The following is an 11,178-nucleotide window of genomic DNA, read 5'->3' as shown; positions in this document are numbered from 1 at the left end:
GACAGGTGGAGGGCAAAACACAACTTTTGGGTAGGTATTCTGAGCTCTAAGAGAACCTCCTGCTGCTGTATCATGTAAGCAGCGCTGACAGATTGAAGGAGTGTTCCAGCACTACATGGGGAGCTACAAGAGGCTCCCTACTCTCAAGGTATTTACAAAGAATAAAAAGCAACAGAAAAAAAAGATCCACAGCATTTAATATTGTCAATGTGAAGTGACAAATACATTTTGAGGATTATTGACAAAGGAAATATGCAAATAGCAAAATAATATAGGGCACATTAGATTCTGAGCTACTCCCTTCTCCAGGATTTTCCAAAGCTCACCCAAGCAGCTTGGCTTCCCATCCCATCTCTTCATGTCAGTGGATGTCCCACCCTATTCCCCATCTCCTCTCCCTGTCCAGTCCATTGGAAAAGCACTAACTCTAGAGGCTACTTCTTCAGAAAAAATAACCCAATGGCTGTGCAAAATGAGAAGGGCTGGGAAGTAGGAAAGAAAGATGAGGCCTTCAACTCACAGGTGGACCAGAAAGTCTCACCCCTTACCCAGAAGCTGTTATGTCCATTTCCTTTTCCAGCTCCATTCCAAAAACATCTCTCCACATCTATTCAGGGATGTCTGTTGCCATGGCTACTGGGTGACAGATGCTTTTTGAATATGGTATGTGAAGAGCTCTCCCAATCTGCAATCCGACCTGGAACAGGTGGCTATTTTTAGCTACATGCTGCTAATACATGCTTTAGAAAAGACAGCTTTTAGCTTGTACTTAAATATCACCTTTTCCCACACTCCCTTATTTCAGTGCCCAAGCGGCTTGATGGATTTATAGTTTTTATTTACCATTACTACAATGTGAAAGACTTTGCAAAGACCTCAAGATTCAGGCTATATTTCAGACTCAGGACACTCATTGGGAAGCCAGCACAAGCTCAAGGCAGCATGTGTCAGCTTTCTCTTTGACATGGAGGGCTGCCTATTCCAGGGCTACTCTTTGAGTGTTGATCCCCCACTTGAGGCTCAGAATTGCTGTCACCATCTTGCACAGAGTCTCTGTGCTTGTCTCATCATCTGTTTTTGCTACATTCTCCATTTTACATGCCCATAGCTGTACTATCATTTGTAAGAATAATTTATTTAAGATTCTGTGTTTTTCCCCATGCATGTGTGAAGGCAGCCTGGTCTACTGGTAAGAGTTACAGACTTCCCCCACCTCTAATTCAGTTTGACATTGAAGTCTTTATATGATGTGGCCTCAAGTTACCTCCCTAAACTTACCTACTTCTCAAACCTCTTAACTCCCAAGCCTGAAGTTCCCAGGGTATTTTTTTTTACCAAACATTCAATATACTCCACTAGAAATTCTACATGGTTTTCAATGCCCATATCAAACTCCACACACTCAAGAATTCCTGTGCCATCACTCCTTACCTCCTAGCTAAAAGCTTTTAAGCAGGAGCAGCTGGGTGGTTCAGTGGTTGAGTGTCTGCCTTTGGCTTAGGTCATGGTCCCCAGGTCTTGGGATCGGGTCCCTCCCCACAGGGAGCCTGCTTCTCTCTCTGCCTACATCTCTGCCTGTCTCTTTGTGTCTTTCATGAACGAATAAATAAAATCTTTTTTAAAAATTTAAAAACATTAAAAAGCTTACAAGCATTCCCTCCTTTCTCAAGGTCCTATTTCATGATTAAATGTATTAGAGCTCGAAGTACTGCGCACAGCTGCTGGTGGTGTTATTTGAGCATTTCTTAACTTCTTCATGCCTACTGGAAGCTTCGTGAAACCCAAGGGGCAGTTTTTCCCCATGCATGTATCCTTAATGCCTGATGCAATGCTTTGCCCATAAAAAGACTCAAGAAGTATTTGGGAAATTGAGTTGCTATATAAAAGTCTTCAGACTACATTTCTAGTTTCACTTCTGTCACTGGCCTTGAACTTAAAGTTTTCTAGATCTCAGTCTCCTTAGCTGGAAAGTAATAACAATACATATTTCCACTTCACTCACAACTTTATCATTAGAACCAAACAAATTTGTCCTTATAGATGGCAACTTCTAAGATGAAAGCACATGTCCCTCAGAAATGATTAGAGAGAGAGAGAGAGAGAAGAGTGATAAAATACTATAGGAATAATACTAGAGATATTCAAGCTAGAAACTAGAGCTACAAGAGACATTAGAGCAATCCCAACAGTCTACCCATGAAGAATAGAGAAAAGTGGAGTTAAGGTAGAGTTAAGGTAGGAGTAGCAGAGGAGAGTTTTGAGAGCACGGTGTAGTCAGAAACCACACACAGTACAATGAGGGCAAAGGAAGGCAGAGCAGTAATAGACACTGAAAGAAATGATGGCATGGGGTCCTGGAAAGGCAGAGTTCAGACTGACTTTGTCATGTGCTGGCCAGGGCTTTGTTGAGAACAGGAGTATCTCTGTCCATAATAAGGAAAGCCAGAAGGAGAAGGGCTCCAAGCCAAAAGGGCCCTAAGTCAGAGATGGAGCCCAGAAAACTAAATGTTAGTGATAGCCACAGAGGATTTAGACTCACAAAGACTCTGGGCCATTTTCTGAGAGACACTGATTGAGATCAGACAAATTAAAACTAAGAAGCGTATTGGTTAACTATTGCTGGACCAAAACCCCAGAAGTAAGAAAGTGGCAATAAAAATAAATTATTGCAAAAAGCGTGGGAAGCAAGGAAGAGACAAGGCAAATTTAAGAGGAGAAAAAAACCCACAAGAAAAGACATTAACGATGTATATGTAAAACAAAATTGGAGGCAGATACTCGTGAAACAAATGGCATAAATATGTAGAAGGCTAAAAAGAAAAATTGGATGCAGACTGATATTCATTTTTCAAGGCTGAAGGTGAGTAGAGAAATTCACTATCAAAGACCTGGGTTACTCCTGGATTCAAGGATAACAGCCATGTGGGGAAAAGTTTTTATGGAGCATATATGGAACTCTGGACCAGTAGGCACTACTGATCCTGAGACCTGCTGAAATGAATAACCAAGCAGAGAAATAGAGGCCACATGAGACAGCATAGTCAGTGAGATTCAAAATAATAAGTGGTGTAGTAATGACCAAGTAATGAATAAAATGGGCAAGAGTGAGAGGGTCAGCGTGGGCTCGAGGCAAGTGATCTCAGGACCATGGATAGCTCTGTGTCTGGGACAGGGTGGCCTTTATCCCAGTTACCTTGACTGGAAGCACTATCTGGGTCCCATTTTGGATATTAAAACAATCTGTTTGCCCAGTTAAGGTGTAAGTCTTTAGATCTGGGAAATCACTATCTATCTGGTGGTATTTGATAACTCTCTTCAGAGGAGATATGGGTTGGTAAAAGCAAAACCTAACCTCCTGTTCTAAGCTTCCAGCATTGCCACTTGCTAGATATGTGGGTTTAATAAAGTCAAACTTGCTGAAGCTCAGTTTTCTCTTCTGTAAAATGGGATTTATAAGGCTTTTCCTGTTTCCTATAAATACCTATGGGGAAAAATCAAATGAGAGTATGCATGTGAAAGCACTTTTAAACTGTAAAACCCTAGTTAAATATGTGCAGTTATTGGAGTTAACTTCCTTAGAATGAACTAAAAGGTTCCATAGAGACTTCACAGGGGCAAGAGGCCAAAGCTGTGTCAGAGCCCAGTATCTGAAAGCAGGATTGCCCTGAAAGAAATGTGGGTTTCAGAAGCTATAGGAGCAGGTTAGAAAGATGAGCAAATGTAAAAGAGAAAGTGAAAGAATAAAAGGGAAAGTAAAAAAAACAGACTTGCAAATAAATATACAAGGGAAAGTTTGATTTATGTCAATTTATGAATGCTACCCAAAACAAGCTGGAATATCAAATAGGTGAAGTAAATTTCTTGGAAATTTAAAGACACTTCAATAATATCAAACTTCCTTCTGTAATACATAAACCAGAAACAAAAAACCTCTTTGACCAAACTGGATCTCCCTTTTGTTACTTTAAAAGACTTAGTTTTAGGATGCCTGCGTGGCTCATTCAGTTAAATATCTGCCTTTGGCTCAGGTCATGATCTCGGGGTCCTAGGATAAGACCCCAAGTCAGGCTCCCTGCTCAGTGGGGAACCTGCTTCTCCCTCTGTCCCTCCCCACTCGTGTTCTCTCTCTACCTCTCTCTCTCTCTCTCTCAAATGAATAAATAAAATCTTTTAAAAATAAAGTAAAAGACTAAGTTTAATATAATCTTCTTACAAACATATATAATCATTATAGAAAATGTCAGAAGAAATTTAAAAAAACAAAAGATAATATTTAAAAACACTCTCAATCCTATAAACCCAAAGATGATCTTCCTGCTATTCCTGGCATAAAGAAAGAACTGGATTCACTCACTTTTTAAAAAAATCAAATATAAGATCATCATCATACCACTTTGCATTATCTCTTTTTAAATAACCCAAAGTCAGGATTATCTTGTCATATAGGTAATAAGAAATAAATTTTAGCAACACAATTTTAATGGTCATATATAATATTTGTTATATGAATATATCATACTTACTTAACCATTTCTTTATTTTTGGATAGTTTGGTTATTTCCAACATTTCTTTTTTGCATACTATGCTAGAAGAAGTTCATGTGTAGTTAATCCTGTGGGTTCTGGTGAAAAACTTTCTCAAGTCAGCCCCCAAATTCCCTATCTATCAATCAACTGCATATCTTGGGGAAAGTTACTTAATCTCATTAAGGCTTAGTTTCTTCATTTGTAGAATGAGTTCAAAAGTAGTACCTACACCCAAACCTATTGCTATAATTAAGTGAAATAATATGTCTAAAATACTTTATACAATGCCTGGCACATAATAGGTACTTAATAATAATGATAATTTTTTAAATCCTTACAATTAATCTCTGTACTCATCCTTAATTATTTCAATAAGATACATTTCCAGAATTTTTGCATCAAAGAAAGGACATATGTATATTTTTTAAGATAATGCCTTAAGTGTAGAGAAAAGGATTGAGTTGTCATGAGGAAAAGGGACAGAGCCAAGCCAGATGTTAAAAAAGCAAATATCATGCATGGATGCAATGATTTAGGACTCATTGCTATTGAGGCCCCTGGGTGGCTCAGTGGTTGGGCATCTGCCTTCCACTCAGGTCATGATCCCAGGGTCCTGGGATGGAGTCCCACATCGGGATCCACACAGGGAGCCTGCTTCTCCCCTCTGCCTATGTCCCTGCCTCTCTCTGGGTCTCTAATGAATAAATAAATAGAATCTTTAAGGAAGAAAAAAAAAGAATTCATTGCTATTAAACTAAGAGTGAGCATATCCTAGAAGCTATAATCCTACTTCTAGGAAAATATCTTACAGAAATAATTGCATGAATACCTATATAAGCATATTCATTGCAGTATTATTCATGGTACCAAAAAATTGAAAACAATCTAATTATCTCAATGGGAGAATGATTCCACATATTTTGGTAATCCATACAGTTGAATATTAGCCAATAAAAAAATAAGGTAAAGCTACATATGTTAACTTTGCATTGAGTTCCTGATATAATATTATATGGGGTTAAGTAGAGTGACAGAGAGGAAGCATAGCACAATGACACTCTGTGTGACAATGTTTTTATTTTTTGAGAGAGAGTGTGCATTTAAGGTAAGGGAGGGGTAGGGGGGAGGGAGGGAGAGAATCCCAAACAAGCTCTACATTCAGCGTGGGGCCCAACACCAGGCTTGCTGAAATCATGACCTGAGCTGAAATCAAGGGTCAGATGTTTAACCAATTGAGCCACCCAGGCACCCCTGTGTAACAATATTTAAGGACACAGAATTCAAATCTCATTAGTTACATGTGCTAGTCATGGAAAAAAGCTAGATAATATTTATGAAAGGTTTCTGAATACTGTAAGGGCTATATAAATTTTATTCCCATAATATGACATAAATGTAATAAAAGAAAAGTAAGAGAGTAATAGGCTAATGAAAAGGACAGGACAGGGATCCCTGGTGGCGCAGCGGTTTGGCGCCTGCCTTTGGCCCAGGGCGCGATCCTGGAGACCCGGGATCGAATCCCACATCGGGCTCCCGGAGCATGGAGCCTGCTTCTCCCTCTGCCTGTGTCTCTGCCTCTCTCTCTCTCTCACAATCTCTATCATAAAAAAAAAAAAAGTTGAAAAGGACAGGACATACATGAATGGAATAAAGGTTATTACAAAATGAAAATCATCTCTTTTCTGATCATAGAAGTCCAGGTGTTAAAGCAGTAAAGAAGCTCAAGAAATTATCTCATTCATCCCTTGCCTTTCAGTAAAGTATATTTATCCTTATATGTAAATGAAAAGCCAGAGGTGCACAGAGCTAAGTTACTGACCCAAAGTCACAAGGCTCATAAAAGTGGGGTGATGACCACAATCCTCTGTCCTGATCAAAATAGAATTCTCAAAGTCTTGGAAACTTGGCAAGATCAAATAGAGAATACGCAAATTCCTATTGAAACAGGAAGAAATATTAGAACTATAAAAAAATATTACTAAGGGGAAAGGAGACTTACTCCCTTCTCAAGATGCCATGAAGAAGTAGAACATGTTAAAAATACATTAAAAAATGCTCAAAGGGAGGCACCATGCCAAGGACTTTGACAGAATAGTTCTCCCCTTGCTTAGAAGTGATCAATGCAGAGCATGTTTTCCTCCATAAAGGCAAAGGAAGTGAAGCGGAAATAGCAAACATCAAAAAGTAGATGAGAAAAGTCTCCATCAACAGGATCATGGAGATGAGTGAAGATCAAGATGGTTAATCAAGAAAAAGGACAAGATCTATTGATACTTCAGAGGACCAAGGGAAAGGTGAATGTAGCCCATAGTGGGGAGAAGGTCAGATTGCAGTTTATCTCCTGGGAGCCACTCAAGTGATAGTCCAGCAAATGATCACTACAGATCAAGAAAGCAGAAGCCATCAGGGCTGATGACAGGGGGCAGGCTCTTGAGGCCAATTACTTCACAGCTAAGGACCACACAACTTCCTACAAATCTAGCAAAGCATGGGAATATAGTAAAGTGACCAATGGTGCCTCAAAGTGGTGTTAATTTAAAACAAGGTTAGGGTCGCCTGGGTGGTGCTGTTGATTAAGCATCTGACTCTCAGTTTTGGCTCAGATCATAATCTCAAAGCATTGTAGGACTGGGCCCTATATTGGGCTCTGCACTGAGCATGGAATCTTCTTGAGACTCTCCCTCTCCCTCTGCATCTTCTCTCTCTCTCTCAAATAAATCTTAAAAAAATAAAACAGTGTAGGGCTGTTGGGAAGGAAATCAATGGTTCAAGGAAGAAGAGCTTATGAAAACATGACGCAGACACAGAATCTCTGCAGCCTTCCTGTCCTTAGAGCTTCCATACCTCTGCTCCAGCTTGGCTGGCTCCTCTCTACTTCTTTACCTGGGAGAGTCATTTGCAGCACTGTGCCCATCTCCAGAGCAAAGAGAAATAATTGACACTTTTCAAATGAAACCTATAAAAAGGACCAAGAATATTCAAGAAAAATAAATCCCATTTTATTTTTTAAAGATTTTATTTATTTATTTATTCGTTTATTTATTTATTTATTCATTCATTCATTCATTCATTCATTAGAGACACAGAGAGAGAGAGGCAGAGACACAGACAGAGGGAGAAGCAGGCTCCATGCAGGGAGCCCAATGCGGGATTCGATCCCAGGACTCCAGGATCATGCCCTGGGCCAAAGGGAAGTGCCAAACCGCTGAGCCACCCAGGGATCCCCTAGATCCCATTTTAGATATCAGACAGCATATCTAAAATTAGACATCAAGCTTGGTTTCATGCGCATGCAGTCTCCTAGAATTATCCACAGCTCATCTCAACTCTATCTTGTCCAATTGTTCTGGAGTAGTCGGAAGTTGTTCAGGCCCAGTGTTGGTTGGCTGGTCTACTGTTCTACACTTGTCTAGTCTCACACAGGATCACATTGGGCATCTTCCAAGGAACAGTATATCCTCAACTCTTGCATGAGAGACAAACTTCTCATCCTCTTCTACAGCTCAGAGTCCCTGGGCAAACAGAATGTTCTCTGTGTCAGTTCCACAATCACCTAAGTTTTTCACTGCTCACACAGCCAACTTTTTTCACATCACCTGGTGTTTCATGGGACCCCATTTCAGGGGAGAGTTATTGTTTTTAATTGTAATATCCCTGCTCTTACGCCAGCTAGGATTATAACCAACTGCAAAAAAAAAAAAAAAAAAAAAAAAAAAAGCCCAACTATAGCTTAAACAGATAGGAGAGTCACAGTTTAAGCGTGGGGATGCAGGCAGGTCAAAGGGAGCAATTGCTCTGTCATTTCACTGGGGTCTTTTCATCCGTGGTTGGCCTCTTGGATTTCACTCCTTGCTTGTTACTCTCCTTGTAGCCTTGGATTCACGTTCAAAGCAGGAGGTTGGGAAAGGGTAAAGAACTTTTTCTTTACAAGGCTTTATATTTTTACTCTGGAAGCTAAGACTTCCCCAGTGGACTTTTACCTATATGTCATTGACCAGACTGAATTACATGGTCATGTGCAGCATCAAGGAAGCTGGGAAATCAAGAACTGTATTTTTACTTCTACACTGGGAAAACCACAAGAGAAAGTAATTTTTAATGAATATTGATAAGCTACTGACTGATATCTGCCACTGTAACTCCTTTGGTCCCTCAGCACCATGGATGCACTATTCTTTTACATATACTTGTCACCACCCACCCCAAACATGGAAGATGAAAACCAAAAGTCTTGTCCAGTTCAAATCCAGGATCTCCAAGGGCACCTGGGTGGCTCAGGTGGTTAAGCAGCTGCCTTTAGCTCAGGTCATGATCTCAGGATCCTGGGATGGAGCCCCATGTCAGGCTCCACACTCAGTGGGGAATCTGCTTCTCCCTCCCACTTTGCTCCTCTACCCCACTCATACTCTCTCCCTTGCTCCCAAATAAATAAAGAAAATCTTTTTTAAAAAGATCAGGATCTCTGGTTCATGCACAAAGCTACCTATCAGGTCCACATGTGCATCTCATGACCACAGCCTGTAAGCTGAAATGATATCTTATCTTCTCCAATACAGCTGGTATACAAAGATAAGAAACAGTATAACTGCAACAAAAACTCAAAAAAAAAAAAAAAAAAAAGGAAAAGTAGGAATGTACCTTAGACCATAGAATATATTAAATCCTGCTAGCCCTGGCAGGAAAGTAAAATTCCTAGTTGACCAATCTAACAAGCCTTAGATTTGCTTTCTGGGAGGAAATTCTTCATCCATTATTCTCAGTTGCTATATCCTCATAAAATCTCTCCCATGGTAATGACTATTGATATTATTATACCCATTATAAAGATAATGAAAACTGAGGCATGGAAGGTAAACTCTGGTCATGGTCATACAGAGCCAAGACCCAAACTTAGATCATCAGATTTCAGAGTCCCTATTCTTTACCAGCAAGTGTTTTCTAATAGAACAGGAGTTCTACTCTAAGGGCCCAAGGAGAATTCTTGGCACTCACTTTGAAGAGAAAAAGAAGTCAAAAACTAAACAAAAAAGAAAACTGGAAAGGATCACCTAGAATTGATCTTACAAAATAAGATGTCTGAACCAACATTTTTTTTTTTTGAGCCAACATTTTCTGACCAAGGTTTCCCTCTTACAGATCATTAGGGTCCCTCTAATGGAGCAATAGCCCCCAGAAAGGAGAGTTTGGCATGTCTTCCTAATAATTGTGTTGTATGGGGCACCTGGGTGGCTCAGTTGGTTGAGTGTCTGACTCCTGGTTTTGGCTCAGGCCATGATCTCAGAGTCATTAGATCAGTCCCACATGGGGCTCCATACTCAGCAGAGTCTGCTTGAGATTCTCTCTCTCTCCTTCTCCCTCTGCCCCTCCCCATGCTCACGCGTGCATGCTCTCTCTTTCTCAGATAAAATTTTTAAAAATAATGATTGTGCTGTATATCACCTTTAGTTATAGGCACTTTTGTACACCTTCCATTTGATCTTTGCAACCATGTATATGGATGAATCCAGAAGACTTTTTTTTTTAATTTTTATTTATTTATGATAGTCACAGAGACAGAGAGAGAGAGAGGGGCAGAGACATAGGCAGAGGGAGAAGCAGGCTCCATGCACTGGGAGCCCGACGTGGGATTCGATCCCGCGTCTCCAGGATCGCGCCCTGGGCCAAAGGCAGGCGCCAAACCGCTGCGCCACCCAGGGATCCCCAGAAGACTTTTATGATCCCCACTTTATCACATACAAAATGAGATTAGAATGACTACCAAGGAGTCAAAAGCTGGAATTGAACAGAGGTCTTGTGATTCCCTAGGCAGGTGGTGTTCTCCTGATATTGCACTCCTAGTGCATGAGAAAACAGATGGAGAGTTTAGGATGCAAGGTTGTGGACACCCACACCACACTGGGCATGGGTCTCTGTGATACACAGGTATCATTATCTTGTTAGTTTTTTTTTAATATCTTATTTATTTATTCATGAGAGTCACAGAGAGGGAGAGACAGGTTCCATGCAGGGAGCCTGATGTGGGACTCAACCCCAGGACTGCAGGATCACACCCTGAGCCGAAGGCAGATGCTCAACCACTGAGCCACCCAGGCATCCCAATCTCATTAGTTCTTAATCATAAGCTTATAAGGTCTGTTCTACCAGTATCCTGATTTTACACTGAGGGAAAGGAAGCTCATAGAGCATAAGTAACTATTCCAAGGTCACTTGACCAGTAATGAGAGAGTTGAATTCAAAATAATATAATGTTTAGAAGCAGAAGGGCAGCTGCTAGAATGTGATCTAGGGAGGAGGTGATTTGGTGGCACCAATTTTTATGCCTCTAATTGTTCTCTGGTCATGAAAGAATTTGCAGACAATTGGCTAAGCTAGTGTGGGAGCTGGAGGTAGAGAAGTAAGCCACAGGTACAAAGAACAAACCTTTTTCCAAAGGTGAGCAGACAAAGGAACAAAGGATTACAATCTTAGAGATTCAGACAGGAAAGCAAAATTACAAAAACCTGTGATTATGGTGTCACGAGAACTGGTCAGAGGAGGAATGGCTGCTTTCAAAAAGAGAAAAATGGTGAAAGGAATGTGTGTGTGTGCCTACATGCATGCGTGTGTACACCGCATTTACTAGAAAGGGACAGATGACATTTGCAAAAAATA

General features: G+C 40.5%; 1 long non-coding RNA gene across 3 annotated transcripts in view; it reads right to left on the bottom strand.

Annotated features, from left to right (window-relative positions):
• Positions 1-214: 214 nt before the first annotated feature.
• Positions 215-11,178, bottom strand: part of LOC140601566 (uncharacterized) — a 45,370-nt gene continuing 34,406 nt past the window's right edge. Inside the window, exon 5 of one of the 3 annotated variants that reach the window (XR_012004573.1) lies at positions 215-697. This is a non-coding gene — a long non-coding RNA (uncharacterized lncRNA). Of the gene's footprint in view, positions 698-5,586; positions 6,125-7,633; positions 8,040-11,178 lie in introns of those variants that run through there. The other 2 variants (XR_012004575.1, XR_012004576.1) reach the window with 2 other exon arrangements.

The sequence above is a fragment of the Canis lupus genome, chromosome 12 (assembly GCF_048164855.1).
Source record: "Canis lupus baileyi chromosome 12, mCanLup2.hap1, whole genome shotgun sequence".
NCBI lineage: Eukaryota > Metazoa > Chordata > Mammalia > Carnivora > Canidae > Canis > Canis lupus.
This window is presented reverse-complemented; position numbering and strand designations above follow the sequence as displayed.